Here is a 13636-nt window from a genome sequence, read left to right as displayed (position 1 = left end):
CATGCTTACAGTGCAGAGATGTTTTAACCAATAGGTCTGATTTTCATTTACACTTGGGAAATTTATGTAACCAAGAATCAGGTCCAGTAGTAAACAACATGTTAAAACTGATAAAAAATAGTTTGATAGGAACCTCTTAAATTACACAACTCTAAAAACTGAAATAGGGAGCATGTAATAAACAAAAGAGCCCTGAAGTACTGAGGGCAAGAAAAAGGATTTAGCTTTAGTGGTTTATTGTGGGAAAAATCTTTGAAACTATCATTGCAATATATGACTGTATTCAGAAAGGATACAGGATAGTGAAATATATAACTGAGTGATAAAGTGGAAATCAAAAGAGCTGATGCTATTACTTTGTAAAGCATTAACCTGCCCTACACATGGAAGAAGCTAATGCACATTGATGAAAATAAATTGGCCACATTAAATTGAAAAATAAGACATCATATATGTTGGAGTGCTCATAAAATGATATAAACAAAAGCTGGAGTAATAAAATGTGAATTGGAGAGATCAGGACAAGTCGGGGCCAATGCTTCTGTCATTAGTTCAGAAATTCCTAGGACTTCATGGGTAAAATTGAACCCTGCTAGGTGTCTTTTGAATACTGATGCTGCCTAAAATCAATCTGCTAAGAAATTCAGCAGCTAAGCCAGCTAGCTGAAGGGCTAGCTAAAATATATGAGCTATCTTCAGCTGAACAATGATTAGGAAGAAGAGATTTCTTCACTAGAAGTTTCAGGTTTCAGATACCCTTAGTTGTATAAAATGTAAATTGTCATCCATGCCAATTTCTTGAATGACAAAGAGTATCAGAGATATTTCTTGTAAGTGAGCAGAATGTAAAGAAAAATTCTGCAATATATGTAACATATTGTGCTAAATACTCAGATCTGGCTTAGTCAGAACCTGAGGTGGGAAAGTACAGGTGGCTTCATGAAATCTTTTGCATTCCCTTGATCCTGGAGCTGGTTCAGCCCCTGGCATAACTTAGAGCAGCACCCAGGCTGCTCTAAACTGTTCAGCTGTCTTTGGCTGTAAAGGCTATTTCAGCAGCCAGGCTGCAGCAGTGCTTTGGCCATGCAACCACTTCTTAGACAAGCCTTCTACCCCAGAGAGAGAAGTAGTAGTTTTGTGCCACCTGGAAATCCTTCCCGGGACTCCTCATTAGGTCAGTTATGAGGCCCTGTGTGCTGGAGCCATTATACACATACACTCCACCACTTTCAGTGCTATCTACTAGAGCTAGGCAAAATTTTTTGCACAAAATTTATTTTGGCAAAAAAATGTAGATTTGGTGACACCAAAATATTTCATGAGTTCATGTTGAGTTCACCAAATTGTTTCCTTTGAAAAAAATCCTGAAAATAAATTTAAAAAAAAAAAAAAGAATGCTTAGCATTTTTTAAATGAAAGTTTTCAATTTTTTAGTATGGAAATGACTTAGTTTCAAAATTTCCTTTAATATTTTTTAAATTAAGAACATTTAAAAATGGTCAAAATTATTGATTTTGTCAAAACAGGATGTTTCATTAGACAGAAGTGAATTTTTTTCTACATTTTTATTTACCAATAGTTTTTGTTTTCAGTCTGATACAATTTTTTAAAAATAATCAGTGAACTGAAAAATCTGTTATTCTCCCACCTCTGCTGTCATCCTGATTGCATCTAACTCTTAACTCCTAGGAGGAGGTGGGAGTGGGGAGTTATCTTTGAGGGCCAGCTCTATTAATCACATCAGGGTAAAGATAAGTTACTCTCCTCTCTTCAGTACATTTAAATACATCACCCTCTAGATTCTTCTTGACCTTATCATTGTCCTCCCTCCTACACATACTCACCAGGGCTATTCACTTCATACGTGCAATTGTAGAAGACTGGTACAGACAACTCAAAGTGGATTGCCAACATGCTTAGACAAACTTTTACAAATCTGCTGAACTCCCTTCCTAAGCACCATCTTGATCTCCACAAATAATGGACCTAAGGAGAGGAATCAGAGTGGTAGCCGTGTTAGTCTGTATCAGCAAAAAGAATGAGGAGTACTTGTGACACCTTAGAGACTAACAAATTAATTTGGGCATAAGCTTTCATGGGCTAAAACCCACTTCATCGGATGCCCATGGAGGCTTATGCCCAAATAAAGGGGAGGAATGTTGCCTGTTTCTTAAGCTTGCAGAAGTACTTCCTGGAACCTGTGTGTGCTGCTGGCAGAGTACTTATTTTTAGTTTTTCCCTGGAGAGGCCTGAGCTCAGTTTAAAGGTGGTTACTGCTGCATCTTTTCTGTGAATATGCATGGGACATTGACATTTTATTCCATCCTGTGCTCCATGAAACAAACCTAGAAGTTGGCTTGCTCATTTCATCATTCCACTAATGTCAGTCCTTTCTGTCTCCTGCGATTTTACTGGAATGCAACCAAAAGCCAACAAAAGCCTTCAGAATCTGGAGTCTCTATTAATAATGTATCACCTAGATTCTGAAGAGCTGTGTGCAGGGTGTAAAAGCTCCCTTGCATATTATTTATTTTTTACAACTACATGAGGCACAGCTGATATCAGGAAATCTATTTAATCCCTCTGGATGGTAATCATAAGTGGACAGCCATCTGTTTTAGCTGTCAGATGACTCTTTTTTGAACCACAGGTCTCTGAGCTTTTCCGTGCTACACTGCTACTACAGAAGCCCTGATTTTGAGACGCATGATAATCATACAAAGGAGAGTGGTACTAAAGTGGGTGGAGGCTTTTTGTTCAAACACAGTCACTTTTACTTTAGCTATTAAATTTACTGTAGAGTGTTTGTTTAAAATGAGGGAAGACGTTTAACTAAAGGCTAGATTGTGACTTGGATTATGCATCCAACACAGGAATAAGAACTCTCCCATCCCCTCATGCACCTTCATGGGCTAATTGGACCTTTGGTCCAGGCACTTAGGAATAACTGGGTGCTGTGCTCTCGCAACTCCATTCCCAGAGCACGTAGATGAGATCTGGCAGGGAATGGGCAGCGCCTTGGGTTACACCTCTGCCCTCAAAGTCAGTTTACTCCTCAACACTAAGCAAGGAGGAAGCAAGAGATAGATATATTGTGACTCAAAAGGGTCTCTGAGTAACAATGCCTCCCAGTGCTGCTCTTCAAGTAAGATGCAGCTCATGCACCACCTCTTTTTCAAGGCTACCCCTACAGGAATATGACCTGATTTTTAGAAGTACATAGCATTCATTTCTCATATTGACTTCAGTTAGAACTTTGCGTGCTCAGCGCCCCTGAAAATCAGTCCACTGGGGTATCCCCCCCTTTAATTACTATTTTTTTAAATGATGAAACATTCCTTAAGATTGGCTACCTGAATAAATGAAGCTCTGTAACCAACATTTAACCTGAGGCTTTGGAAAAGGGTTCTTGCTTTTTTCTTTTAACTGTGTGGTATTCTTTGAAATTTACAAAGAAGGCAATGGCATTAGGTGTTTCCATAAGTCTTGTTTAGAAAAAGGGGGGAAAAAGGAAAAACCGCTGCCCTAAAGGTGTATTTTTTTAATCCAACAAAAATGACACTATACAGTCAACAAATATATATTCAGTCCTGTTTCAGGGTTTTGTTAGTACTTAATCTACTTCTAACCCTTGCAGCAGAGGTGTAATTTGGACCCAAAGAATTGTAACATTGTGATAGCCAAAGGTCTTTATCAGCAAAAGTACGTGGAATCAGATATCTGCAAAATGTTTGCAATGAAAACAAATTTGATTACAAACCTTTAACTCATAATATAATAGACTTGTTGAAAGGTTCACTCAGGTTTGCAAGTCTTTGGGGGAAACCTGAGCTTACATATGGTGGTGTGTGCAAACCATTTGAAATTCATGATTTCATCATTAAAAAACACTGTGATTTCAGCTGAGGTTGTGAATGAGCTATCTGAAAATAAAAAAAAATTGCTGGGTGGTGGGAGGGCAAACCCAAATGGACTGAAATGAAAGAAAATTTCACATGTAACACAATTAGTTGTGTGGGATGTTGTAGGGCCAGAGGTTGTGTGAAGTGTTATGACACCAAAGTATAGATTCTGGGTATGTTCAAGTCGCAATTTGGAAAGAAAAGGATTGTGTTTTGGCTAACTGGGGGTATATATGGATTTGACTTACAGCCAGTCATATCCCTGAGAACCTGTGGCGATGATAATGAGGTGGATGGTATGCCTTCCAACGAGTTAGGACTGAATTAACACTTCTAAATTGTTATATACAAGGGAACTATGGTAGTGGAATATGTATCCAGACTATGGACCTTAGTCAAATAGAAGGTGTGTTGTAATTGTACGGTACCTGTTGTAAAAATATCTCCAAAAATTGTAGCTATTTCTGGAAAATATTTGTAGTGTTGCCAGTCTATTCCAAGACTGCTTTTTACAACATGTAAACATACCTTTTGGCAACAGACTGCTGATTTTTGATACATAAATGTGATTAAAAAATCTATTCAGGAAGAGATTCATATAGATAAAGTTTCCCTGCTACCCCACCCTCTTGGCATTCTGCAACCCAGATTTTTGGGGAGGGATAGCTCAGTGGTTTGAGCATTGGCCTGCTAAACTCAGGGTTGAGTTCAGTCCTTGAGGGAGCCATTTAGGGAACTGGGTTAAAAATCTGTCTGGGATTGGTTCTGCTTTGAACAGGGGGTTGGACTAGATGACCTCTTGAGGTCCCTTCCAACTCTGATATTCTATGATTTGGTTAAATATTAAACTTTAGGGCTGAAACCAATCTCTAACTACTAGGAATTAGGATATTTCTTGCACCTTCCTCTGAAACATCTAATACTGGCCACTGTCAGAGACAGGATACTGGACTAGATGAACCATGTATCAGATCCAGTTTAGCAGTCACATTGACTATAACAGCGTTTAAAAGAGAACTGGATAAATTCATGGTGGTTAAATCCATTAATGGCTATTAGCCAGGATGGGTAAGGAATGGTGTCCCTAGCCTCTGTTTGTCAGAGGATGGAGATGGATGGCAGGAGAGAGATCACTTGATCATTGCCTGTTGGTCCACTCCCTCTGGGGCACCTGGCATTGGCCACTGTTGGTAGACAGGATACTGGGCTAGACGGACCTTTGGTCTGACCCGGTACGGCCGTTCTTATGTTATGTTCTTATGACTGATTATGTTCCCAGATGAATGCATACAAATATACATTTTTACAGCTCTGATTATTTTTGGCATAGTACATTGTTTCCTCAAGTTTGTATCACAGTCATTCTTCAACACTGTAAAGTAGAAAAGTTGCCACAGAATACAGCAACCTGATAAGACTAAGATGAGAATAAATTAAGTTGAGTACATTTTTTTTCTAATATGCAAGCACCTGTAATTGTTCTTCCACCTGCTGATGTTCAGATGCACATGCTTGTTGCACTGTTTCATGATAATTAAAATTGAAGTTGTATTTTGAATTTGCTAATAGCACTTATTGTAATTACTGTGTAACACTTAATTGGAATTCATGTAATTATTATTTTAAACTACTGTGCTCATTATGGTTTGAATTTTTAATTCACAAAATACGTAGTCAAACCCTAGATCTGATTCCCTTTTGACGATTGATGATGGTACATACATTTTAATGTTTCAGACTATTTATATGTGGCAGACTTTTTACAATTCAGGATTGGTAAAAATACACTATAGTGTTGTTATGCGTAAAGTAGGTATCGTTTTAATTCAATATAGTTTAATATCTGTTATGTTCATGTAGCGGGGCAGTAAAATAGTTTTAGTTTTGAGCTTCTGGAAATAAAGTAATGTGCATAAAGTAGTTTGTTCCACAAATTATTCTGCTTCTTTTAAAGGAAAAAATAGGAATGTCTTCATAACTCTTAGCATGTGATTCAGCATCTGTATTTATTGATTTTGATTTGCTAATCAGTTAATATGCTCATGCTCTGAGATTCTACATTTAAATTTTGCTTTTTGATAAAAAATATACAATGAAATATAAGCTGTTTGTATAATATTTTCATGAGATTTTTATTATTTTTTATTTATTAATTCTCTGTTAAAATAATCAAGATCTTTCTATGGATTTTTAAAATCATTTTACAGACGTTAAGAGAGAACTATATGTATACTATAGAACTCTAGAAGATGGTTTAAAAATGTATAGACATGATCTTATTTTGTAGTATAATATATGGACCAAATTTGTTGCTGACATAAAATGGTGAAACTCCATTGGTTTCAATAGAGTTTCATCCATTTATACCAGCAAATAATTTATTTCTCTCATTTCTATAGAACTGTAGTAATTTCTGTACAACTCTATTGGATTAATCACTTTTCCATAATAATAAATTTAGTATGGTTTTCATCTATGGGGGAAGTACATAGGGACTTGTATAGAGAGAATGAAATGAATGATGAATTGTTGCATCGCTAGGCCTAGGCTCATTGACTTCAATGAGACAACTCACCGCACGCTTAAATATATGCCTACTTCTAAGTAATATCCTAAATCAAGGCCTAAAAATCTAAGCAAACTAACCAAATGGAGCTAAACCTGCTTAGTCTGCAGTGACAGATAAAGCATATTCTATCAAAATTGTCATTCATATGGTATAGGTAGCGTCCATTCTATGAATAATTATTTTATTACAACAATTAGCATAGTGCTGCTGGTGCTGAGCACATTGTTATATGATTTACTTTATTTAGTGTTTAGTGGTATCCCCATTACAATAAATGTCTTCAGGCAGATTTGAAATCCTAAACCTAATTCTTCATAAGGGTTACAGTGTGACCTGTAACAATTTAGAGCACAGACTTTGTCAACAGCATTCATACAGATAATTAAAACAAAAGTAATTCCAGCCCTTCATAGATTAATAGACTCCTATGCAAGAAAGGACCATTGTTATCATCTAGTCTGTCCTCCTGTTTGTATAACAGGCCATAAGAACTTCCCTGAAATAATTCCTAGAGCAGATCTTTTAGAAAAACATCTAATCTTGATTTAAAAATTGTCAGTAAGGGGGAATCTACCACAACCCTTGATAAGTTGTTCCAATGGTTAATTACCTTCACTGTTAAAAATGTACACCTTATTTGCATTCTGAATTTGGCTAGCTTCAACTTCCAGCCATTGGATCATGTTATACTTTTCTCTGCTACATTGAAGAGCCTGTTATTAAGTATTTGTTCCCCATGCATGTACTTATAAGTTCTTAAGTCACCCTTTAACCTTTTTTTGTTAAACTGAATAGATTGGGCTCCCTTGGGTATATAACTGTAAGGCATGTTTTCTAATCCTTTAATCATTCTCATGACCTTCTCTGAACACTCTTCAGTTTTCCAGCATTATTCTGGAATTGTGCACACCAGAACTGGATGCAGTGCCAGGTACAGAGATAAAAGAACCTCTCTATTCCAACTTGAGATTACCTTGTTAATGCATCCATTAGCCCTTTGCATTGGGAGCTCAGTAGCAGTAGCCTCTCTAAAGTCCTGAGATCACTCTACTGCTGAGATAACCAGGGCAGAATCCCTGTCTGCCGCAAACAATGCCAATGTCTTTGTCTGGAATGTTACAGCCTCTCCTGTCTAGAGTGGGATATTTATCTCTGAGTATTTGTGAGTGTAAAGGTAATTTTAAAGAAGCTAAATGTACCTGTACAAGAGATATCCACAGAAAAAAATTGTATAATACAAATGCCATATATCTTATTAGAAAAGGAGCAATGGGGTGAAAATGTAACTGGAAGGGAATCATTATACATTCAACCATCTCACGCTGGTTTGACACTGTTGACAAGATATAATTAATGAAATACAACATGACCAGGAGTGCCAGTTCAGAAAAAAAGCCATGCATGGTGAGGGAGTGGCTTTCCCTGCCTCCCACACAGTCACAACATAAGAATGTTTAAAATATGTATCCCATATCGAGCAGTGTTATGTGACTTCCCTGAGAGGAAAAAGCTGGGAAAGAGGATGCCTAGGGGATCCCTATCAAAAGTGGGAGAATAGAAGATTTTTATCAAGTCCTTACCAAACTCTCAATGATATGGCCTGCCAGAGAAACAATATCCCCTTCTACAATCCTCTGAAAATCCTCCAGTTCGAATTACCTCTGAAGTAAACAGGACTCTACGGGCCCAATCCACTGGCAGCTTATCCACACCATTCCAGCCCTGATTTCCCCACCAAGTCAATATAATTACCTCTCATTTATTTACCATCTTTCCCCCTCTTTAACAAAAAGAAGGTATGCAACACTCTGAAGTAATGGATCAAACCATTCCGGGTGAAATGCTGGCCCCACTGCAGTCAGTAGGGCCAGAATTTCCTCTTATAGGTTGTAAAAGTGATATTGCAGTGTTTCGTCTATTATTATATTCTCCTGCACTTTTATTTAAGTGATTTGACCCAGACAAATAAAGTTCCCTATTCTCAGTCCCCTCTGAGTCTGGGCCTATTTCTTATGTTCCCAAAAGCCCTACGCCTGAATAGAAGAGGATAATGGAATGGAAGGCAAATGAGATGGATGACAGAGTGGAAAAGGAACTGAAAGTGGGAGCTGGTAGGGAGAGTGGTTTGGCAGAATGAGAGAAGGGACGGTGTATGATGGAGGGAGAAGCAAGTGAGATGAGTGGGTAAGGGAAAATGAGAAGGATGTTGGAGGAGAGTGATGGATAAGAAAGAAAAAGTGAAGAGGTTAAGTGAAGGAAGAAGCCAGGATATAGACAGAAGGAAAAAAGGAGATGAATGAAAGAAAGCCTATGAAGGAATGTGAATCTATTACCATAACTGATATAGCAATTGGAAAAAAATATATTTAACTTGGTTTCCATGCTGTTTTCAATAGATGTACAAAGTTAACAGTCATGCACTCTTTTATGTGGATAATCTTTTCAATAAACAATCTTGGTTTATAGTAAGATATTGATTACTCAAAAGAACACAAACAAAGTAGATGAAAGGTAGGGTTCATTGTGTAACTCTTAGCGACAGGTGCGGGTAACCCGTTGAACCCCATTCGTGATGGGGATCGGGGATTGCAATTATTCCCCATGAATGGGAAATCAAAACAGTAACTCAAAGGGGAAATATGTTTAAAAGGTACTGAAAAAGTAGAGTTTAACAGCAAGAGTTAACTTTAAACTGTTTTTATACATCAAACCAATTTTCAAGCCACATATTTCAAACTTTAAATAGTAAGTCATGATTGTAACTGTCATAATGGACAAGTGAACCATGTGGATATGAAAACTTAATGCAAAATTATGTGTATACATTAGTATATTAGTTGAGTATGATGTTTAGTAAGGACTTGTGGTCTGATTTTCAGAGATGCTAAATACCCTCAACACACATTCAATTAAACAAGAGTTTTGGGTACTCAGCATATCTGAAAAAAAAAAACGCTCAATTTATAGCAATTTCTGATAGTCACATTGTGCTACATCACAGAATATTTTAGTGTACCAAACAGATTTTATCTCCCTAATAAGCTGAAGTTTTAAATAATTCAGTTTAATCATTTTACAATCACTGATCGTTGAATATTTTCACATAAACACACTTTTGGTAAATTATCTCACTAGGGAAAATCACTAACTCAGTGGTTACATGGCCTGGTATAATAACAGGGGATGTATCAAGTATAAGTGAAGTATAAGAATACAGTATTCATAGCCTAATTAGAAGTAACAGAGATAGGCAGCACTGGGTAAGACAGGCACGTGAGAAGATGTATTTGAGAGAGAATAATAGAGATAAGAATTGGTGAAATATGATGATGGAGTTACAGGGCAGAAACGATAGATAATACAAGCGCGATCAAAGCAGAAGAGCAATAGACGGAGTTGGTCTGTTGGGTATTAGCTTTTAACATTGTTAGCTAAAAAGGCTAGAAATCTATCATCACAAAATATATTTAAAAAATTGTGTGAACTTTTAATACACCAAAATTCTCTATTAAAACTATTAATCTTTCAACTAATTAATGTATTAATGCGAAGACAAATGATCTTAAAGAATCAAAGCCCCCAAATAACAGAATGTGCTATTCTAATATAATGCAGTTATTTTTATATAGTACATTAAAATAACAGGGAAGGTTATTAGGTCTAAAAGCTAAACTGTCTTCAGCATGTTTCCATATTAAAGGCCTTGCTTTGTGTGTATGGATATATATCTATATATGTATTGATTTTCAAAGGTTAACAAACAAACAAAAATAGGATGAAAAGTAAAACTCAAAGTTAAACAAACCAGTACTTGTATGTTATCATAGAATGTGTATTTTTTTACTATATGTCTTCAGAATAAATTATGAACCTATATGCAGACATACACTATATAATAATAATACTTTGCATTTCCATAGTGCCTTCCATCTGAGGATCTTAAAGCAGTGGTTCTCAAAGCTGGTCTGCTGCTTGTTCAGGGAAAGCCCCTGGCGGGCCGGGCTGGTTTGTTTACCTGCCGCGTCCGCAGGTTCGGCCAATCGCGGCTCCCACTGGCCGCAGTTCACCTCTCCAGGCCAATGGGGGCTGCGGGAAGTGGCGTGGGCCGAGGGATGTGCTGGCCGCCCTTCCCGCAGCCCCCATTGGCCTGGAGCGGCGAACCGCAGCCAGTGGGAGCCGTGATCGGCCGAACCTGCGGACGCGACAGGTAAACAAACCGGCCTGGCCCTCCAGGGGCTTTCTGGGAACAAGCGGTGGACCGGCTTTGAGAACCACTGTCTTAAAGCACTTTAAAATAATGAATGAAGTTTCATACTTAAACTCCTGAGAGCAAAGTATATCCCTATTAAATTCAGTCACAAAGGGTGAAATCCTGGCCTTATTGAAGTCGACAGCAAATTACTTCACTGGGGCTAGGATTTCACCAAAAAAAGTTTAATTCTGGGATTTTCAAAAGAATCCCTAATTCCTTTTGAAATACATTGGGATTTGGGCACTTAACTTCCTTAGATTTTTGTAAATCCCACCCCATATGATTTATCTGAGATCATATAGGAGGTCCATGGCAGATCTTGGAAGATAATGCAGAATGGAGGACCTAGCCTCTTGTGATTTTAACCACAAGACTATATTTCCAATGTCTATCCATTTAAAAAAATGGGCGCCTAAAATTAGACTTCTAAATCTGTAGGCTACATCAGTAGGCTTATTTTCATACATGCTGAGCGCTGAGTAGCTCCCATGGGCTTCACTCCCTCTCTCTTCACTTTTTTGCCACCAAAACAAGGAGTAGAGAATTAACCTTAATATTTGTCAGAAAAAATGTGCTTAATGTTGCTCTTGATACATAGGAAAATCATATTTAATCATCATAAAAGGACACTATTGAATCTGATAGTATGGGCTGTAACTTCTACACAGCTGTGTGTGAATTCAGTTTATTAATCTTAATTTAACAAAAAAAAAAAAAAAACACTCTTCCATACCCATCTGTCATCTCAGAGCAGCAAGTAGCCTGTTAACATCATCCACTAACTGTGCTTTTGCATTTTGACAGTATTTTAACACCATGGAAAGGATTTCACACTGTGAGAAAATACAAAGATTATATTTGCGGCAAGACCGATTCGTAGGTGCATGCCTGCAGATAGTCAGTTGCCAAATGATGTATTGATACAAATCTATAAATGACCTAGCCTTTCATGTTCTTGAAATAAAAAATTAGTTGTATATGTCATCTTCTCAACCTGAGAATGCGTATTACTCTTTTCTAACCGTATCACATAACTTTTACTCTTAATTTTAAACACAACTCATTAAAATGGTTTAATACAAAGATTATTTGGATTTTTGCATATGTGTTTTTCAAAAGACTTGCTCTTGTTCAAAGAAACCATTTTGGGGAAATTCTATGGCCTGTGTTATGCAGGAGGTCACACTAGATGATCACAGTGATCCTTTCTGGCCTTGGAATCTACGTATATTCATTGCTAACATGTTAAACATTTTTTTGTATGTTTAACTACAGTAAGCATTGCTTAGTTACTTTCCACAGTAACAAATAGCATGATTTTTATCCATTTCATAGTTCATTATTTAAAAACATCTGTGTGTTTCTTTCTTTCCTCCACTATTCTTCATATGTTTGCTCTTAAGACCTGCCTTTAAGGACTGAATTTATTTAAAAAAATATTTTCCTTTCTGATAACTTCTTTTTGAATGGGCTGAGTCCCTATCCCAGATCGTAAGTCAGTGTCCAAACTCACCCTTGCCCCCAGGGTTAGGCTTTACTGATAATTCAAAGCAACAGTGCAACATAAAACACAGCTTAATTTTCTTTCTGAAGATTGGCTGGCAATTTTTCACTGTCACAATGAGCTCCCAGTTATTGTGCTCTGCAATTTTCAAAACCTTCCCATTGCAATCCCAATTGTAGCAATACTCCCTCAAGCTGTGCAAATACTGGAGAATCAGACATCCTATATCAGCAATGCACATGTGGACTGTGCTGAGCTCTGAAGGCTCCACGCTTATGTCAGAGAGAAGGCAGAGATGGAATCGCGCTGTACTGTGAGAATTTTTTTAAATGGTGCAAAAATTATGGCATGTGGAATATATTATGGGATGTAGAAAGTGGCTTGGTGGGAACTTGGTGGGAACCTTTGCTCCCAGAAATCCCTGGGTGAGTCATTAATATCTCACAAAGCACTGCAAAAATGTCCCAAAAGGCACTGGATGGACACTGGATACCTACCCATAGTGCACTGCACTTACATTGAAGCAAGTGCTCCTGGTGAGGCACAAGCATGCTCATGCAAGCAGCCAAGTGTATGCAACCAAGTGATGTACAGACTTCAGCAATGATATCCTGATGTAACTTGCATCAGTTGAACTTTGTAGTGTAGAGAGGCCTAAGGTTTCCCTCAAGGACCTCCTCTATCCTAGCGCTGTAGCCCAAGGAGAGACTCCCATTCCCTTTATTATCTGCTCAAAACTAATTGGATCTATTCCCAACCATGACTGAGCAGTAACTACTGTGTATCTTAATGCAGGATATAAACACCTGAACCTAGGGTGACTCTACTAAAGAGCCTTGCATTCCTATATTGGGTCTAAAAGTCTGCCAGCCTGTTATACTTTTCCTCTTTGTTTTCTGTTAAGCAGTTAGGGGCAGATTTTTAGCAGGTAGCTAGGCACCTACAGATGCAGGTTGGTGCTTAGTGGGATTTTCAAAAGCACCTAGGCACCTAACTCCCATTGAAGCATAAGCACCTTTAAAAATCTGGCCATAATTCGCGTATTAGGTTTCAATGAGCATTTTGTTTGTTTCCTTTTAATTTTGCAAGGAAAGCAGAAGTTTTCCAAATGAAGTGCTGCACAAATTTATACATCAAATCTTTTTTCATTTCAATGTTTAGACCCTGTGATATATTGAAAACCCTTTGTTCAAAATAAATCTATTATTAATAAAATGTACATATACTTGGACGAAAATGCTATTTAAGTTCTAAGTATTGCTTTTGTTTGCTGTTTATTAAAGCATGCTATTTTCCACTTGCCCATGCTTGTTATCAAAAAAAGAAGTGATTATTGATTATTTTTATAATAATAATAATAAAATGAAATGCCCTGTCAAATATATTGAACTCTCAGGGCCATATCTTCA

Source organism: Trachemys scripta, chromosome 10, assembly GCF_013100865.1.
Source record: "Trachemys scripta elegans isolate TJP31775 chromosome 10, CAS_Tse_1.0, whole genome shotgun sequence".
NCBI classification, from domain to species: Eukaryota; Metazoa; Chordata; order Testudines; family Emydidae; genus Trachemys; species Trachemys scripta.
The sequence above is the reverse complement of the archived record's forward strand: the minus strand, read 5'-3'. Positions refer to the sequence as shown.